This window comes from Lutjanus erythropterus, chromosome 2 (genome assembly GCF_056507025.1).
Source record: "Lutjanus erythropterus isolate fLutEry1 chromosome 2, fLutEry1.hap2, whole genome shotgun sequence".
NCBI classification, from domain to species: domain Eukaryota; kingdom Metazoa; phylum Chordata; class Actinopteri; order Lutjaniformes; family Lutjanidae; genus Lutjanus; species Lutjanus erythropterus.
This window is the reverse complement of record NC_139318.1, coordinates 28,697,746-28,719,510: the sequence shown is the minus strand read 5'-3', so window position 1 is coordinate 28,719,510 and position 21,765 is coordinate 28,697,746. Positions and strand designations below refer to the sequence as shown.

Genomic DNA, 21,765 nt, shown 5'->3' with positions numbered 1-21,765 from the left:
CCTAGTACAATCCCATGTCCAAATAGTTGGGACTGTGTGTAAAATGTAAATGTAAACAGACTGCAGTGATTTGCAAATTGTTTCCAACTTGTATTCAGTTGAAAACAGTACAAAGACAACATATATAATGTTCAAACTGATGCTTATACACTCATGTTGAATTTCATGCTTGCAACCTTGCAGGCATCAGTCTGGTTTTTCATGCAGTAAACACGTTACAAAAAAGTTGGGACAGAGGCATGTTTACCACTCTGTTTCATCATCTCTTCTTTTTTTTTTTAAACAACACTCAGTAAGCATTTGGGAACTGAGGACACTAGTTGTTGAAGTTTTGAAAGTGAAATTCTTTCTCATTCTTGTTTGCTATACGACTTCAGGTGTTTAACAGTCCGGTGTCTCTGTTGTTGAGTTTTGTCCTTCATGATGCACCGCACATTTTAAGTGGGGGACAGGTCTGAACTGCAGGAAGGCCAGCCTCATATCCAAACTCCTTTACAATGAAGCCACTCTGTTGTAACAGAATGAGTCTTGGCATGTATCTTGCTGAAATAAGCAAGGATGTCTCTGAAAAAGGTTTTTCTTGAATGGCAGCATATGTTGCTCCAAAACCCGGTTGTATGGGGCCTTCACAGATGTGACAGTTAGCCATGCCATATATATTTATTAATACTAACTTGAGCCCTGCATGCGGGAAAACTGAGCACAAGGCCACTGACCAAACTGTTGTATTTGACGAGTTGGGAGTGAGAATGTGTTGGGAAAGAAAACTAGCAGCATTATTGCATAGTTGAATACAACTTTTAGTCAGTATTGACATATGTGTTATGTGGCATCAACCTGCAACATTCATTCAGGACACTTCACATCCTATTATTATTTAATGCATGTATCAAGCATGCGAGCCATTCTGCAGATTATTTACAGGCAGCATTATGAATGTTTTTCTTAAGTTAGGATGATTGCACAAAAGCAGGACATCTGCCTCATTATATTTTATCTAAAATGAAGGGGGCGATGTTCTTAGAGAAAATAAGGACAGTATTTATTTGAACAAACTCTCTGACCCTAAATAGAGGTCAACATTATAAATAACCAAACGTTCAGACTGGAGCTGCAGGTATGGAAATCTTCAATAATTGGTAAATGTGTGAACTGCACTTTGTGAAGAAGAGAGACCCATGGTGTGTGTTTTTGTGTGTGTGTGTGTGTGTGTGTGTGTATGACATGTGCATGAGGCACTGTGGTTAAGTTAAAACTTAGCTGAGATGCTAATTAGCACTTCCACTGCTATCCCACTAATTGCAGCCTCATGTAGGCTGAAGAATTGACAGAGAGGAGAGGATGATTGGATTTTAAATGTGCCTGCTGCACAGGAACTCATCCCTCTGCTGTTCTCTGATGCGGTAGGAGAGGAGTAAGTGGTCAACTCCCTTCTCGAGATTGCGCCCGCACTGAGACATTAGTCATTCTGAGCGGTGCGTACCGCTGAGCGAAAAGCTGATTCAGGTTCTTATAGAACTGTAAGGCAGTGCAAGAGGAAGGCAATGACCTTAAAGACTTTAGAATATATTGTAACACAAGCTGTGAGTAGAAGTCATGGCGTGGATCGCTTACTGGGTCATTTTTCATTTGCTGAATTTCACACCATTACTGTAAAACTCGCCACTACAATAGGTAATTCATCACCTCACCAGAGCGATGTAATTCTGTGTGATGTATTTCTTCCTCGGAGGATAACATAGTGACTTTACGATTTGTATTTCTCACACTCATACGTCTTCTCTCTATCAAAGCTTATTACGTAATTCAAGTGTCGTAATATGAGTAATGACCAATGGTGTGAAGGATTTCTGCAGTGATTTCAGTCTTTCTAAAACCCCCTGCGTATCTGACCAGGTCCAGTTCACTGCAATGCTAAATTGAATTTGATTAATCTCCCAATTGCAAAGCCACCATGACACTGATGTAGTTTATAAATGCAAGTAACATATTTTCTCCATGGATTGTAGATATTCAGTGTGTTGGTGTCATTTACCTTTATGTTAATTAGCCACAGAAGCCTGTAGAGTGCTGTAATGAGGGAGGCAGTTTGTATCTCACCCTGCAGATCAGCCTTCACACTCAGAAGTTCTTCTTGCAACAAAGTAGAACAGGGATTTTATTTTTTTTTTTATTATTATTACTGGGGATTTTGTTCCATTTATGATAGGGCAGCTGGAGATAGACAGGAAATGGGGGAGAGAGAGCAACCAGGGCGTTCTGTAACTCATGTCCTTTACCATAGACACCTGATTGGTGGAGCACGTGGAGCAGCTGGACACCTACTATGAGGTTTGGATAAAAAATAATAATAATACAATGTCTGACATGTTTAATATTATCAGAAGGTAGCTGCTCGCTCTCTAGCAACAGTCTGGGAAGCTGCTTTTGTAATGGCTGAAATAACTCCTCAAATACCTTCACACACACATGATAGATGGTGAATTAATAGAGTTATGAGTCTGTGTTTAAATTGTGTATTTGACCAACCAGCATTTATTTTAGTGAGAAAAAAAATGGTGAAATGGTTCAGCTCTCATCCCCATCCACAAAGAATGCAGGGAGCATTAGTTTAATTCAAACAGGTAATATGTATATTTTTTTAACATTCTGTCACAACTACAACAAAAAATACCTCCACTTGCCTGTCACTAAGCTTGCACACCCACTTTAGCTGTAACCAGGCACAGGCTGAAGGCTTCTGTTACACCTGAGAAGTAGAGTTTCAATACTGCATGAAAGAAAATCTTTTGAACTGATTCTCTATTTCTGGTTCGATATGTTGAATAGCCAGACATCTGGTCATGGACAAGGCATTGAATGTTTTCTAGAATATTTATTTAATACTGCTGCCACACCAGCCACATGTTCACTTGTTGGTTAGGTTATGGTTCTAGAGAAAAGAACAGATAAGAAAAGATATAAACCAAGAATATTCATCCTAAAGTAAATGAATAATAAGCAAATCTCCATATCTACACAATGGATGGATGAACATAATCAGTAGCAAATAAAATGATAACTTACTATTTTACTTTAACTTCTATCTCTTACCTCTATCAGCAGCAATGGGAAATATGAATATTGAAAGAGAATAAATGCAGCATTTGTTAAACTACACACAGTCTGAACAGATCACTGTGTTCATATTTAAACAACTACACAGTCCTGTGAGGAACAGCATACTAAACATTATTAACTTTCCAAAACAGATAATAAACCAAGTAAGAAAGGTTTGATGCTTTCAAATAGCTGCACTCTCACACGTACAACAGCACCAATTAACTTCTTAAACTCCATGTGAACGGCCTCTTCAGCTGCAGAAACTGAGTAACTAAAAGTCTAATTGCTCTGCATGTCCGAGCCTGGAGATACTCCAACCTGATTGGTTGTCCCTGATAGGCAGTTATTAGGACTGACAGAGGACTGTGAGTGTTCATATCACAGAATCAGGGAGACTTTTCCGCACCGCAGGATCCAGAAATGCACAAAATAAACTTTTCCACCATTCTTCTACACAGTGCAATTGTAGCCACTATAGTTTGGCTTCCTGTCGCGACTAGATTCTTGCTGAATGCACTTCGTGAAGGTCAGCATATTTATTCATTGTGCAGTTTAGTTGAACTTGGGCAAATGTGAGGACAGCTATGGCTCACGCAGCAGTTTGAGCACAGCCATTTTCTCTCCACAGGAAATATGTGACATTGTACACTGTTAAATTTCAGTCTCTCTGGCGGAACTTAAGACCAGGTTGCACCAACACAGATTTCATCTAAAATGATTTCTAATGAGATCTGAGCAAAAACAGTTCAAAATGAGAAAATCCAGATTTAAAATTAAGCAGAGTTCTGTTGTGCAAAACTAATCTCTATTTAGTAAATCTAAGTTTAGTGATGTAAACTGAAATTAATTAATTAATAAACAAATTAATGAAAAATAAAATAGAGAGCCGTCTACACCTAGTCTGTATTTGTTCAAAGCATTACAGTTTTTGCTAGTTAGCTGAAGAGTTAACAAGACATGACATTGTTTGATATGGTTTAAAAGTTAGATGCAACATAATTTAAAGTTAAGCCATGATTTAACCAGGTTTAAAATTTATTTCTTGTTGGCGCAACTCAGCCAAAGGGTTCCTCTGTGTTTGTTCTGAATATTTATTTATTCCGGTGGCAGTCAGGCTGCTTAACATGTTGTGACATTGTTGTGAACAGTGTCTCCATGCCTCTTGAGAAAGCTCTTGGCTGTTCATAATGAGTGGATTGAATGCGATTCCTTTGTTTTTTGTGAAGTTGTATGAGTGTTTTGCATAAGCATATGTACTTACTTATTTATTATTTCATAGTTTACTTGTTCTATATATTTATCTACATGTCTTTTTCATAATTGGAGAAAATCTACAGTGAAATAAAACTTCCCCAGTGGGAGAGTCAAGTATTCTGTGACATTTTTGTATTTATTACCCCTGATTATATAAAAATACAAGCTGGAGAGTTTTAATACCGAAAAATATAATTTAATTAATTCTCGTATCTGTTTTAAAAGGTGTTTACTTGATAAATTCACAGGAAAATGTGTGTCACAAAGACAGCAGACCTGCTAGTAAATTTGTTTATAATAACTGCATTTTTACACATCTCTCAGACTCCCAGGATCATTGTGCGCCTGCCAGTTTGAGGATCATTACAGCAAGAGAGCAAATTTTGACTAATAGCTCCAGACTTTGTTGTTGGTTCCAAGATAGCAGAGGATCACTGGTGGCTTTTTTTTTTATTATGGTGCTTGATGCCAGGAGCACAGCATGGCTTTTGTGTTTTCTCTGCTTTTCTCCTGCAATTAGCAACTGTAAGAGACAGTAGTGGCAACTGTAGGAGGCAAGCACTATTTATAACGAGAGCAAGATATGTCACACCACAATAGTATCTTTTAAAAATCAATAAAACATGCTGCCATCTGATTTGACTGTTACTTTTTTACTCCAGCAGAGATATGGAGTTGCTGTGTTTGAGTTTGGCTTTGCTGTATTGAGTTGTTGTACATTGCAGATGATATTAAATTCTGTTTGAAGACAGTATGTTAGCTGGTAGAGCTGACAGTGCGGGTTCCTGCGTGGGTGATTCTCATCCTCTCCATCAGTAGCTGGCTTGTCTAGGCCCCATGAACATGCTAGTTTCAGTTCTATTATTCACACCTTCACCCAGCTTCTCTCTTGGTCAGCACTTCAAACTATGCCTCACATACTACTATAGCTATTACAGTGCAGCAGCCCCAACAGAAAATCGGTGCGGTCTGTGTGTTACGCCCACCACTGACTCCAAGGGCTGTGTTTCTGTGTTGTATTATTCGGCTTGATGAGTAGTGACGGTTTCCCCTGGAGAAGAGGCTTTGCTCTCCCACTGGAGCCCTTCAATCTTTCATTACGGTGATGTTTTTGGAGCTCTTATTCCTCTTTCCTCCCAAACTCTTCTTTACCTCACAAACTATTAATTCACCTTTTGGTTTGGAAGACAGGAGAGGAGAAAGATGGGCCAGCTTAAAGATAGCTAAGTCTTCTCTGTTTGCAACCAAGGCTACTAGGGTTGGTTACCATTCACATTTGATCTTTCCCCTTTTTTGTGGTACTTAGCTCTTTCTGTTTTAAGATTTTTATTTTATTTTATTTTATTTAACCTTCATTTAGACAGGTGACCTCATTGAGACAGTTGTAAAAAGAAGTCAGGACTTCTCAGTTTAAATATTATTATGTTATTTATTTAGAATATTTAGATATTTTTTCAGAACTTTTTCACACAGCTCTTAAAACCTTTCATTATAACCTGCAGCCTGTCAGTCTGTCACCAGGGAATTTAACCCATGATTTTGTTGTTGTTGTCTTTACCACTGCAGTGCTTCCATACTGTGATATTTCCCCTTAAATAGTCAACAATTCAGGGTGCCCCTATAGCTCAGTTGGTAGGGCGTGAGTGAACTGAGGCTGTTAGTCGTCTGCAGCGGCCGCTGGTTCAACTCCCGCCTGTCATCCCCTCTCTCTTCACCCCCCTTTCCTATCATGTCTTCAGCTGTCACTATGATTAAAGGCAAAAAAGCCCAAAAATAATCTTAAAAAAACAGCACTATTGGTTTCATACTAATGTTGTCATATTAATGACATACTAATAAATCTCACACATTGATACAGTATGCTAAATGTCATGTTGGTCAGGACCTTCAGACACATTAAGTGGCTAAGTGTTGGCTAACACTTATAAAAATGCTAAGCCAGGGGTTGGCAACCAGTTGCTCTGGAGCCACATGCAGCTCTTTTGCCCCTCTCCAGTGGCTCCATGTGGCTTTGCCAAAAAAATGAAATGGAAATGAATACCAATTATTTTATAACATTTAAGTTTTCATTTATCATTTTTGTAGTCCTAAACTGATTCTTGCATTCTCCAATTGTAAAAATGTGCAGCCTGTACACCGCATTAAAAAATATGTTATTATTTTGTCAATTAAAATATGCATCATAGCCTATGGCTTGGCACCATTCCCTTTAAATTTTGCCAGAGGCTAGTGTCAAGTCTCCTTGGGCTAGCCAAATCTTAAAAAGGAAAAATCTCAGGGGAAAACAGAGAATTTAATAGTTGCAACTCTAGACAAGCTATTTTTACTTCTGGCCTAAAGTTTTGAGAGTAAAGGTTGCAGAACCCTCTGCTAAGTCGACATCAACCAAAACAAAAGCCCAGTTGTCTCAAACTGTAACTTATCCAATAAGATAATTAATCACCTGAAAATATCTTTTTCTTTAGGTTTTGTTGACCATGGGGATTTTAGTTACACTGTTTAGATGCTGGCATGCTAATGTTAGCTGCGGCTGCTGTGGGGGACTTTGCTTTCAGGCTAAACATGATGCAGTCTTCAGCTTTTACATGTATTTAGTGTTTGAGCAAGTGGTGTCCAGCCTGTCCTTTGTTCCAGTCCTGCTGTCCAGAGAGAAAAAATGTCCCTCTTGGATCCTGCCGAGGCAGCTGGGATGGGCGTGGCAGGACTGGCATGTGTGAAAAGACCGTTAATCAATTCCCAGGCCTATAAGTAGATAGAGGTCAGCAAAACGTCTCACATTTTCCAAATGTCCCCACACACTCGGATAATATTAAAGAGCCGAGCCAGACCCCACTGCTGCTGCCATCATCGCAGCTTTTACCAAAGGCAGGAAAGGCGTTGGCACAAGGAGCTGGAGGAATTTTTTTGTGTGTCAGTGCTGGATTTCTTCCAGGCAGATTTTTCTGCTTAATCTTCAGTTTAAATCCGCCCTCATCTCGCTGTCCTGGGCCAGCAAAGCCTTTGGGTTGCGGCAGGGCAGATGATGCCCTGCAATGACCAGCTGTGACCTACAGTATCAACCAGATGAGCTATAAAGTGTGTGTGTGTGTGTGTGTGTGTGTGTGTGTGTGTGTGTGTGTGTGTGTGTACAAGCTAACATGTGTGTGTGAGTAAGAGAGGGATTTTGTGGGTGTATCCCAGTGTCCATGAGTGTATTGGCAAATTTGTCTCCATTGGATATAAATTGTAATAGAGTTTATGACATTTTAGATATGGCAAAGAAATAACTCAATGTCCTCCTTTAGATTATTTCCTTCCATTTATTTTAAAATTCCCATGAAGGCAAAATCAGTGTTCAAGTGTTTTTATCACATATGTATTATGCTGTATTCCTGCTATACACAGTATCTGTCCCAACAATGACAAAAACGTTGTTTTGTAGATATTCTCAGGTATTTTTTGATGGTATTTCAGAGTTTGGCTTTGTGAATAAAAACTGCTGATGACTTACTAAATTTGCTAAATTTGCATCTCAAATTCAAGCTCTTTCTTGCTTATGCTGCTGAGTGAGCATAGATGAGAATACATCTGTTCACCAGAGTGGACTGGAGTGTTTCTGGGGGCCTCACTGTACAAAAACACAATTTTATAACTTTATTCAATGATTTGGGTGAAACTGGATCATATTTTATGGAGAGAATATTTTCTGGTTTCCCTTCAGAGGTCTTCCAACTGCTCAGCTTCAACTCACTGTGATTAGATTACAGACAGATAGCTTTAACAGCTTAGCTACTTGTTGCTAAAGGAGCTAACCATGACAGCTACTGTTAGCAATCAGCCGGGCTCACCAGCCTCCCAGTGAACACAGCTGGTTACTGGGACAAACGCAGCCTATTAGACTGACAGGGAATACAGCACCAAGGTTGCTTACGGAGTTTCCTGATAGAAAGATAGCTTTACTTGTTGCTTTGCTAACCGCTAACTGCCATTAGTTCAGTCAGCGGTGACTCAAGCCCAGGATGTTAGGAGCGAAATTGGCAAGAAAACCACCTTGATACTGCAGCCTGTTCCATGTTGTCAAACTGGCCTCCATTGGCTCTTAGGCTGTGTTCAGTGGGAGCTCTCAATCAGTGGGGAGTTAGCTAATAGCACCATTCTCCTTCCTACATCCTTGAACCACTGTATCTGCAATCAATGTCTGGGCCATGTCCCTAGCTGCATGTTTTGAAGGAAACATGTAAGCAATAAGCTCTTACTAGTCTTGTAACAATTTATTTACATGTCAGTTTTTCTCTCCTGTGGCAACACTAGAATACAGTACAGTCTTATTTGCTTATGCATTTGGAAATACACTATATATTGTTCCAAGGCTATAGTATAAAAACATCTTTTATTCAGTTTTTCTGTCTGGCATCTCTGCTGGGTTGTGTAGGAGGACAAAATCAAACCTAGCAGCTTATATAAAGAATAAAACTCGAACCTGAAGTTTTGAGTTTGTTCTGTAGGACTGCTGGAGAGCGCAGGCGTGTTTCAGACTCTGGCCACTTCAGCTGAACCTTGAGCTCAGTTTGCCGCTCTTCAAAGAGGCTGTGTTGGATTAACAAGTGTACCACTGACAGTGGCTAATCCTCCAGGGTTACAGAAACATTTATTATCTAGGCCATAATGGATTCCACATTTTTCATTGGCGGAGCCACTATAATAATGATTATAAATGCTCGATGCACTGTCCTACATCTGTCCAATGTCTACATCTATAAGGTAGCCAGCATGAAGGATGATGTACACAGACTGCTTATCGTTAAGCTCTAGTCTCTTACTATTCCAGTTTGGCAGGAGAGCTCTGCTGTGATTATTCACCAGCCAGCATAGATGATCATACCAGTCATATGGGACGATGCATAACTACATCACCGCATTGTGACTCCAAGGTTAGGCATCATCCCATAACCTTGTTTTCCTCATGGTATTGTTATGAATAATCAACTGAGGTAGTTTCTGCCCCCTTGAGCCCTTCAGCTGTTTTGGTTTCAGCGTAACAACACAGCTCAGTTTAATCACAGCGTTGAGGACTGCAATGCTGATATTCTTTGAGCAGGTGTGGCATGTGATGCTGAATTAGTGATTCAAATCATTCAGAAGTGTCCCTGTCTACTGATACAGAACACTGAGCAAAAATGATATGTCTTCATAGCAGTGCTCACGGATTTCTCCTTTCAGTTGACATGTCAGAGTGTAGGTTTGTACTGTATAATTATACCATTTTCTTCTAACAGAATTTAATTTTATTGCTACTGGATTTCATTGACCTCTTAGGACAATGTGATATGGATAAAAGCCTCTATTATCGTATGTGTAATTTTATATCATTATACACTATATGGCCAAAAATCAGTGGACACCTGACCATCACACTTATATGAGCTTGTTGTAAAGCCATTGACGCTTTTGGCCGTGCTGAATCAAACCATGCCGTGCTGATTTGCATTTCCAGTACCACTTATAACATCATGTTCATGTTCACGTTTCGCTGGATAGGAGTCTTGTTAAATTACTGCTATTGAAGACCCAAATATTGATTTTGTTGCTTCATAATAAAAGCTTTTAGATAATAAAATAATGATGGATTTTCACTGTGACAGATTTGTAGGAAATTCATCCATCATACTGTCAGGCAAGGAAGCGCGACTCATCACTCCAAAGAACTCGTTTCCACTGCTCCAGAGTCCGGCTGTGCTTTACACTACTCAAGCCAACACTTTGTGCGTGATGATGCCAGGCTTGCATGCAACTGTTCGGCTATGGAGACCCATTTTAGGAAGCTCTCCACGCACAGTTTGTATGTGCTGATGTTTCATCTGGAGGCAGTTTAGAACTCTACAGTGACTGCTGCAACACATGATGGGTTGGTTTTTTGCACAACTCACTTCAGCACTTATTTGCCGCCGGCTGTGAGGCTGTGTCTACCAATTTGAGGCTGAGCTGTTGGTGCCTAAAAAAAGTAAATAAAAATAAAATAATAATAATGATAACAACAATAATAATAATGATAATAAAGTTTATTTGTAAAGCACTTATCAAGATCAGTGTTACGAAGTGCTTTACACGTAAAATCCAACAATAAAATATGCAGCAATCATGTTATTTATGAATAAACAACCGAGCATGATGAATGAAAGAGGAATGGAACTTAAAAATAATTGATTATTCTGTTCTGTCTCTGTATCAGTGTTTTAATTAATGTGTACGTTGTTGATGCACGTTAGAAGTTCCATTAAGATAACAACGTTCCAGTTTTTTTTTTTAACGTCAAGAAGAGGGTTTAAAGAAAACATTAATAACACTGACAAGGATCTTGTTTTTTTCACAAAGTGAGACATGAGGGTCACTTTGGACAAAAGCACCTGCCAAATGGATAAATGTAAATGTAAATAAGGTTCAGCTCCACTCAACACCCCAATCATTTTCTTTCAGTCCCTTGTGGATGAAATAAACAGGTGGTAATGTTTTATTCTAGTGCAGTGAATTAAATAACTGACAAATCACTAAACTTTAGGAAATTAATGCAAAAATACACAATTGCCAGAGGACTGTACTGAAAAAACTGAACAAGAATATCCAACATGAGCCACAATGGCTGAATACATCCCTTTAAAAATGGTATAGAAAAATGCATGTTACCACAGAATATATTTTCCTTTTGCCCACAACTACTTTTACAAAACTGAACAGAACTTTCTGAGGTTTCTGAATGCATTTCAGGATGCTCCTCTCTACACTTGCTTTTTATCCTTCCCTCATTTCGCCCTTTCACTCAGAAATCATTAGAGCGAGAGAGATGCAACAAAACTGCAGACTGCTCAGCTGAACAACACCAGCCGCAACACTGGTAACCCTGGACACTCATCTTCCTCGAGCAATTTCTCCTCGTTCATATAATGGATGTGTCCCTGAAGGGACTTTTTTTCCCCGCGTGTTTCCTCGGGGCAGGCTGCTGTTGTGCTCTTAACGGCAGCACACAGACAGCATCCAGAGGCTATGGATCACAGCAGCCTTGGAGCAGCCTTTCAGGCCAAATGTTCTGTGAGCACTGGAGTATTGATTCAGTCTGTCACGTATGATTATAAACACAGATTAATAGACACTAAGTTTTCAGCTCCAGGCAAAGTAAAACGTTAGAGGAATGACATTTTGCTGCAGTGTTTTGGCTCCATGTTTGGGTTGTATAATAGAGATGTGACAGCTCGACCTTCGATATATAGCATATAGTTTCACTCTCAGTCTGTCCCTGCGGAGAAATTTAGCTGCTGCTTTTCTTATGGTGTCAAGAGTGTACTGAATGCTAAGTCAACTTTCCCCCAAAGTATTTCAACGCCGTTGTGAAATAATTATTTGACACATTTACAGCCTGCGTATATGGAAGCTTCAATTTGTCATTTTCTGGATTTACACAGTACTTTTTTGTTTTGTTACATTTTTTTCTGATTTCATACCTAGCTCCATCATGAATAGAGAGCTTTGCCCCATGAGACCTTATTGTGGAAAAAAATCTGAATGGTGAGCAATTTTTTTTTAATCCTGTTTGAACTGTGCCATGAATTACACATGTAATGGTTGTTAGTTTAAAGGGTCATTTTACACGTCAAGAAAGTCACCATTTGTGGTAGGTTCTGTCGTAGTTGTATAATACATGTGACAAACACCAACATCGCTGTCCTTTGTAACGTTTTCTTACATGAAGACTTCTATCCAGGGACTCCTGGTCATTTTATCAGGTGGGAAGTGAAAGAATGACTAAAACCTGTTGTTTGTGTGACTACATCCTGGTGCGAAAAACTCACAGGCATCTTAACTTCAGCGGCTAAGCTTTTGGAGGGAGAAAGTCATGATGTCACTTATGGCACAGTCTTATACTATACAGTTTTACGACAAATGGCAGCTTTCTTTAACAGATGTAAGTGTGATTTGTGGCACAATTCAAATGGAATCAAAAAATGATTTGTCTGTCACCATTGACTGCCGTTCACACAAGTCCGATAGTGGTCTACGAGAAGGGGAGAAGACTTTGAAATGTATTTTGCTGTTATTAGTACTGCTGCTGTTAGGCCTATTTAGTGTAGCTCAGTTATGTTTTTTATTTTTTTTATTAGATTTTTTAAATGTAAATTTTGTATTTACTGTATTTTTATTTCTATACCTACGCAAACTTTAAAGGAGAGAACTGCTATATATTTGTTGTAATAAATCTTAAAATGACTCCCTTGTATCTAGCCATCCCAGGCCAGAATAACTGTTTTTGTTCACCAGCTTCATTTTAACTCTAGAGTTCAAATTAATGCTGAATGTTCACTGTTTGAGTCATAAGAAATATTTAAGAGGAAGTAGATGTTTATAATGGTTAAATTGAGCAATATATCTAAACTGAACTGAATTAAACTGAAATGAACTGACAGGCTGAGGCTGAGTTGTAACAACATGTAGGAGTCGTCGTTGCTTGTTATTGACAAATTACAATGTTGTGTTATTCTTGCATTCCTGCAGTGTTGAGCCTGGGGAGGAAGGGTGCGGGAAACAACTTGTTTCAACTATAGATCATAAATCTTAAATAGGATTCAACCTATTTAATTTATGATCTATTGCTCTAACTCACTAGGAGAACTACTGTACTCATTTTTGGATGCACAGTTGTTACATATTGCTCCTTTAAACTGTTAACAGTTAATATATTGATCAGTTTGAAGTCCAAATGTGCCTTAGCAATGAAGACTTAGTTCAAGCAGTATTTAAGCATTCATGCCATTTTAAAAGTATTGTTTTAACACTGGTATCAGAAAAAAAACACATGATACCCAAACATAATTCATGAAGGAAGTTTTCTTTCTTACTGATTGTTTCCATCTGCATCAAATTAATGATACCTACCAGTTGAGAAGCAGAGTGCTGTGTTGTGAGAGTGCCCTGTCAGCGTTCTGTATGCTGGGATTTGAATGAGCCCCATGTGTCTGTGCCTGATAATACCAGAGGCGACCTTTGAGCGTTTGGGGGCCACGGATGAGCAGTTTCCCCCGTTGTGAAATATTCAAACACTAAATATCTCAACCGAACTCAATCCCGTTGTCTTATGTAACCAGACGAGGTTTTCTGGCTCCGTCGTGTGCCAAAAGTTAGAAACCCAAAAGGCATCACATCATTTAGCTTTGTTAATTCATTCACTGTCGGCACTGCTGTGAAATTCCATTTAGATAATGTTTCAAATTCTTCTCACATTAGTTGTGTCAATTTAAATGCATGAGAGGAAATAATAGAAATTTGAACACTATGGTTATTGTCATCCCAATAGGGGATAATTAATGGGCACCCCAGAAAATGGTTAAATTCTTCAGGGCTTTACATTTTAGGATTATGACATCTCAAGTCCAGCTTTTTACCACTGCCTTTGTTCCAATACTTTCTTTTTTATCATCCCTCTCTGCTAAGCACATAAAATAAGCAATTAAGCAAAAAAAATCTCCTTAGTATCCATTGCTGAGGCTTTGAATTGTTGTATTTTAATCTGTGCCACAACCCCCAATCAACATTACATAGCTCCCCTCTCCTAACAAAGAGCGAAAAACCTTTTAGTGGATGAGAATATGTGGAAACATTGAACCCTACAATGACCTTTTGTTCAGTACTCTGAAAGCCAATCACCTCTCAAAGCTTGCATGCTCTTTTACTCACAACTCATGGCCTGCATGGTAATAGCAGCATGTTTCGAAGCCATTGTAAATGATTAGTAAGTGGTACCTGGTTTGTTTCAGTCTCTCAGAACTGGATACAACGCATACAGACATGTTATTGCACTCAGCAGGACCGCATTTCAGGGTGTTGTGACTCCACAGTAGCATGGTGATGTTCTTTTCCGGCGCGATGACTGATACAGGAATGAATGTGTCTGCTGCCTGCCTGCATGACGGACTGAATGCCAGTGTAATTAAAGGTTGGCTGAGGGTGGGCAATGATGAGCTGTCTGCACACCAATGATAGTTGCCTCCTATTTCTGCTTGAATACCCACTCTGACTCCCACTGACTGTTTGTCTGCTCTTTCCATCATGCCCCATACATGTCGTCTGTGTTAGTGAAGCTGGAGTAGGCATAGGGCTGCATCTATACCATTATTTTCATTGTCGATTAATTTGTTGACTATTTTCTCGATTAATCAATTAGTTGTTTGGCTGGTTTATACAAACCCCAATTCCAAAACAGTTGGGATATTGCGTAAAATCTAAATAAAACCAGAATGCGATGAACTACAAAAACATTTTCTGTATTCTAAAACCTATATTGAATCGAATGCAGTACAAAATCAAGATATTTAATCTTCAAACTGTTACCTTTTTTGTTTTTTGTAAATATACCCCCATTTTGTTCCGAAAAAGTTGGGACATCAGCATGTTTACCACTGTGTTACATCACCTTTCTCAACACTCAGTAAGCTTTTGAGAACTGAGGACACTAATTGTTTAAGTTTTGAAAATGAAATTCTTTCCCATTCTTGCTCGATATACAACTTAAGGTGTTCAACAGTCTGGGATCTCTGTTGTCATATTCTGCGCTTTATAACGCACCTCACATTTTCACTGGGAGACAGGTCTGGACTGCAGGCAGGCCGGTCTAGTACTTGAAATCTTTTATTATGAAGCCACACTGTTGTGACACATGCAGAATGCATCTCGACATTGTCTTAATTAAATAAATGTCTCTGAAAAACATGTCATCTTGATGGCGTCATATGTTGCTGCAAAACCTGTATGTATTTTTCAGCATTCACAGATGCACCAGTGAGCCATGATATGATGCACACTAACACATCCTCACACCATCACAGATGCTGGCTTTTGAACTTTTGGCTGGTAACAATTGAGATGGTCCTTCTCCTCTTTAGACCAGAGGACACAACATCCGTGATTTCCAGAAACGTAATCTGAAATGTGGACTCGTCAGACCGCAGCACACTTTTTCACTTTCTGTCTGTCAATCTCAGATGAGCTTGGGCTCAGAGAAGTCGGCACTGTATCCAGATGTTGTTGATATATGACTTTCTCTTTGCATGATAGAGTGTGTTAACTTGCATTGGTAGATGCAGCAACACACTGTTTACTGCCAACAGTTTTCCTAAATGCAGAGATTTCTTTGGATTCTCAGAATATCTTAATAATATTATGGATTGTAGGTGGTGAACTTGACCCCGTCCATGCTTGTGAATGACTGAGCCTTTCGAGGATGCTGTGTAATAGCCAATCATGATGCGATCACTTGTTACCAGTCAACTGATTTACCTGTGGGATGTTCCGAACAGATGTTCTTTGAACTTTCTACAACTTTTTTGGTCTTTTGTTGCCCCATCCCATCTTTTTTGAAACTTGTTGTAGGCATCAAATTCAGAATGAGTATATATTTTCAAAACTTTTACAAAACAACTTACCACCTTTAGGAGGGAAGTTGCACCAGATTTTTGAATAGTTTCTCCGACTTCACACCACACCTGCAGATGTGTCTGCAGTCACACTCACCTGCATCATATTCAGATTAATAACTAGTGGGTGTTTTAATTGTGATGCTGTCAGGACAGTGTTTTTCTCTTGTCGGAAGCCACTTTAATTTCCAAAAGATTTATAATAACACTTCAACTCAACTAAATGAAAACGCATATTTCTTGCTGTAGTAATTGAGATCTGATATGTCTTGTTTTCTCTTTGGAGGAAAATAATAATAACCGAAAGGGAGAAATTTACATTTAATCACCTTCATCTTATTAAGGTCCCTTGTGATGCATCTAACAGGTGTGTCAGTGGGAATCCATCTCTTTTGATGCAGATCTTATTTGCATATAGCCATTCAAAATGTTTTTTTTTTTTAAATTTGCATATGTTATGCATATGCTTTCACTGTCCTTTTATTACCATGACTGTGACACTGACTGATAGTAGGCTCACACGTTACAGTTACCATGAATAAGTCTGACAAGTCTCATAACGTCTCTCTTGGGATGAACCAAAAATATCACATAGATCACTCTGTCAATTGAGATGGCTTATTCTGGAAAAAATCAGCCATCAGATTGGATCGCCAGTTGCTTAACGTTATAGCCTACAGTCAGGTAGGAAAAATAGATCAAAATGGACAACCAGCAGAAGGCCTAGAGGACCTCTAAAGTGGTTGTCAAAACACACAATGATGCTTGCTCGTCCTCATGAATTAGGTGGAGGCTGAAGCTAGCTGCTGTGGCAGGCTAGTGCTAGCTTGCTAGCTAGCTTCTATCTCTTTTCTTTCTGCTGTTCTGTTTAAATCCTCTGTAGCATTTTGTTGCACACCATTTTTTTCGATTAAAAGCTGATGAAGAGAAAAAATTCTAACAAGCTTGCTAATGGTGGGACGCCCCTATAGTTCAGTTGGTAGAGCATGTGCCCCGTGTACTGAGGCTATAAGTCCCCTTTCCTGTCAGCTATCCCTGTTGGAATAAAGGCAAAAGCCCAAAAATTAATCTTGGAAAAAAAAAAGCTTGTTAATGGTCAATTAGACAAACTTGTTGACTTGTTAGCTTAGCTTGGTTGCTGACAGAACAGTATGTTCATGCAGTTAATTCAAAAGATATTTGTGCATTTGTATCAACTCCTGTGTCATGACACTCTGCATTTTTTACTCCAACAGAAAAGGTTGAATCAAAGTGGAACATGGCTAATGAGCTATGCTAACCTCCTCTATTTTTGATTCAAATGTCAGGGGTTGTTGTCTAGATGAAGAAGGCTTTCTAGATTTTCACACGTTGTTTCGTAATTGTGCGTGCAATTGATTATGTTTAATAATGTGACAACCGGATGTTTAGGGCTGGAGAAAGATCATGGTTTGGGTTAAAATGACACACGACCAAGGTCAGCACTATCAATCAATGGTCAATGGTACAAATTTGCTTGTCAAAGTTCACCAAAGTTGAACTCTGTACAGAGCACTTATGCAGATTAATATTGTCTCATCAAGTGGTTCCTCTGGTTGTGGTAACTCCATTGGAATTAATTGATCTCACTTGGAAATTTCACTGTTTTAAATCCTGGTTGTGCCCTTTAGGAGTTTGTCTGCCGACTATCCTTGATTGACATCTGTCTGAATTTTAGGGTGTGTGAAGCAACAAAGTTATCGTTCTTATTGATGTGTGAAAACGAGTGAAGACATCTGTGTGGGTGTTAAAAAGACCTTTTTCACAGCAGACATTTTGAATTATATCAAGAAAGCACATGTGGAATGAATAAGGCACTTCATGAACACCTCTTGGGGAAATTAAATTTTGAGTTCATCAATAACATAAGTGATGGTTTGATTCCATTAATTGTTAAGTAAGCTCCACTTAGTGAAATGCAGCCATCATTCATGTTATTGCCGTGCTTTTCCTGTTAAGAGATGTCAAAATGTCTGCGAAAAAAGCATTATTTAAGTAGGTCTCTATTTTTGGTGGAGATTTCCATCAGATAAGACAATATAAAAATAGAAATACAAAGTGACCTACCTTATTTATGAGGAAGTCCATTTTGATATTGAGATATTCCCATCTGACAGAATGGAACACATCAATTTAAAGCCCATTTATTTCACTGGTAGCTCGTCCTGAGAGAGCAGCTCGCATTATCAGACCACCGGCTCAACTGTCAGTCACAGTTCGCCCCTGCAGAGGCTTCTGGGCTGAGAGGATATTTCAGAAATGTATCAGCAAAAACATTTCTCTTCATTTCAGCTGACTTCACTCATTTTTAATGTTTAATATGAATATACCAGAAAATGCAAATTATCATTATATCAAGCTTTGTGGAAATTACTTGTGTAAAGTAATATGTATGTGAAACAGTTTAATTTGAAATAATGTCATATTGTAATTAAATTAACTCATGTTATGTATCCATCGTGTTTAGGACCATAAAATGCTTCATCCCATTATTTAGTAATTATATTTTTATGTCAGTAATACTTAATATAGTATATTTACCAAGCTGCATTTGACAAATTCTAACATAAATCCAAATTTTCACTGCTGGAATTTAAAAATACCCATAGTTGCAGAAACAGGCAGATATGAAATAATTGTAAAAGCTGTTTTCTATCCCGCAAATTATTTTGGTTGAGTCATTAGCCTGTTGTTTGTGTTCCTGTGCAGCCTGGTTTGGTTCAGTTAGATCACAGACAGACCCGCACAGCTTGGCCTCATCATTTCCATAACCTTTAACCTCTCACAGCAGAGGTTCAACCAGGCAGAGATGATTTAGCAGATATATTGCCCACTCCCCAGGACATTGACATACTTTACAGCACTGACACAGACACAATGAGGGGTGTTTTCTCCTTGAAATACAAAGGACCCCGGCTGACCAAAAACCTCCTGGGAATGAGAGGTTATTTAAACCAATGAAAGACTCACATGACTCAAGTATGTTGAAGTACCAAGGTGAAGCGTGTTCGTTATTTCCATTGTAATAGCTTCATGAAGGCACATTGTTCATTTTTCTCGTTTGAATGACGACATTTTTAAACAATGGCTCCCGAAGCTGTTTACAGCCACACATTTATATATCGACATCTTTATTTTATGTGTACAAAGTGCCAACAACCTTCAGCTAAGTGCTGGAATAGATTGTCTATGAATTTGTCCCACTGCCAGCGGCCTCATCCTCTCCGTCTCTTCCGCTCTCATTATTGTCGGTGCTAAGTAAAGCAGCCACAGAGCGGCCGAGCATGAGCCTGCCCGCTGTCCAATCTCCATATTAAAGACAGAGGAAAAGGTCAGCTTAACAACACCTTAACAGTTATCGACAGGTCAGGAGGACGGAGGAGGGGAGGAGGGTGGGGAAGGTCAGTGATCTAAATAAATACCATACGGTCATGAAATTGAAACTGTCAAAATATGCAGATTTGGAGGCAAGCTGAGATCATTGTTGAGGAAGAGCGGTTGTGCAGATGGTCCCGCTCAGAAGGCACCTGAGGGTGGATGCCAATTGCTCTACTCATCAGGGTTGGGAGGGTTCCTTAAAAAATGCATTCCAACACTATAACTAATTAAACTAAAAATATAGCAATTAACCTAATCCATGTTCCACAATATTAAAGCACAAAATATGGTGAAATTGTTTAGCCTAATATGATGTTTTATCTTCACCATTAGAGTAATTCCTTCCATACAGTATGCGTGAATGCACAGTTAAGATAAAATTAATGTACATTAATATACAAAAAGTAAAAAATAACAACAGCTATGAAATAGACAAAATCAATAAAAGAGAAAAGCAAAAAACAACTATATACATCTTTCACTTATACAGTGATATAACTATAATGGACTGTTGTGCAGTTTAATTGTACACATGTTGTAGGACACACATTTTACCAAGAGAAATAAAATCTAAATAACATTGCTTTGTAAAAATGCATAATTGCATAGAGATTTGTTTGCACAGGATGCAAACAGGAAAAGATCCACAGGATGGTTTCACAGTACTAATAAATATTATTGCATGGAACGATTCCACAGTATAAATATACTGTATATGTACAGTATATTGCACAGGATAATTGCAAATTAGAGATACATAATTAATTGTACATTAAAGTTTAGATTAATAGTGGAAATTATGCACTTTTAAAGGTACTTTGTTAAGTATGCTTTTCACACTTCACACTCAAACTTTAAGCAAACAATAAACTTATTGTAGAGCTTCAAGTAGTAGCAGCAGGTTTTCTGTGTTGCTGATGTTATCAGCTGTTCTTAATTGTAAATTTTACTTTAAATTGGATATCAAGTCCTTGGATGATGACAGTATTTTACCAGCTGAAGGCAGAACTGTCATTGTGATGTTGTTCCCTTCTTTGATTTAAAGCTGTAATATGTAAAGTTTCTGCATTAAAATGTCAAGAAATAACTAGACTTATGTTATATATTTTGTTTTACTGTGTATTCATTATCCCAAATGTTTCCAACAATGTTCAAACCAGACAAATCTCTAATTTATTTAAGGTAATTGTGCATTTCTTTCTAGACACTAGTTGTGAGAGTGACAAAGGAAGTGTCACAATGCAACTGCAATGGCAGTTGTTTAACAATGAAGACAACAACTCCCATGATCCCCACACTACTTCACAACATAATCAAACCATGTCTTTTGTTATTGTTTCAATGTGAGAGCTCCCCTTAACTGTATACCTTACATATTGTGCTTTTAAAGATAAAATAATGGTGAATTTTCCACCCAGTGAAAGCATTCTTTCGCCTGAGGACATGATAATGAATTGGCAGCTGTGAGATTAGTTTCACTTGAGACTGGAGTGGTGCTGTGAGACCTGTGAAGCGCTGTAATGTGGGCACACAGCACATATTGCATGTAGAATATTGTTCTGTATTTTAAAATGCATTAAAATTGTAGTCCTGCTAAAAAGTATTTTTGTATCTGTAACTGTAATGGAATACAGTCACCTTTTTTGCACTGAAATTACCTATTACCTATTATTCTGTTAAACTAGAAAACACATTTAATTTAAACACTCTATTTGCACATATAGAGGTGGTGCCGTCACGCCTTTATCTGGCATGAAATCCAAGATTTATAGCTTCAGAAGGATGTATAAGATCAGCAGAATTACTTTCAGTTTGAAGATTTCAGATCAATAACGGGATCTGAAGCCATCTCGAGAGGAAATTATTTCTATTGTAATTCTTTGGTATCTGCCCGACAAAACTACTCCCTGCAAGAGCGAGGATATTGCTGCCTCCAATAATCACTGTCATTTTTTATTGCATTTTCATGCTTTACACACAGAGGTGAAACATTTATAGAAAAGGAGGTAAAAGGAGGGAAAGCAGCGGACAGGGGATGATTTTAAAAAAGATCTATGCTCCTTTACTCCCTTTTCCTCTTCAACTCTGCAAAGAAATTATGAAGTGAGTGAGAGGAGAGAAAATGTTGAGTAGATGAGCTGCAGTCACTGGAGCTCACAGAAGTCCTTGATCAGTGTCATTAGCTGCATGTATAAAGCAGAAAAATGGGTCAGTGGGGTATAATGGAATCACATAAATGGATGGATTTTTTTTGAGGAGAGAAGAGATGAAGAAAAGGGAAAAGGTGTGTAAGATTTGAACTAAAATAAGGCCAAAAGGAGTAAAAAGTTAGCCAAGCATTGTGAAATAATGGAGCAATCATGCATCATTACTAATACAGTGTATGCATTATTATCATTGTTGTATTGAAATGCTGATCACCACTGCTGTGATTTGTAGGAGAGATTCATGTTTGCAACGTGCCTGAAAGCTGTGTGTACTGAATTGACATCACGTCAGAATTAATCAACTGATTTAAGAGGCCTGCTGCTGCTACATGACTCCACACACACACACACACACACACACACACACACAC

General features: G+C 38.5%; 1 protein-coding gene across 3 annotated transcripts in view; it reads left to right on the top strand.

The window, feature by feature from the left end:
* kaznb (kazrin, periplakin interacting protein b) overlaps positions 1–21,765 on the top strand; it is a 188,526-nt gene that overhangs the window by 118,153 nt on the left and 48,608 nt on the right. The window lies entirely within an intron of this gene.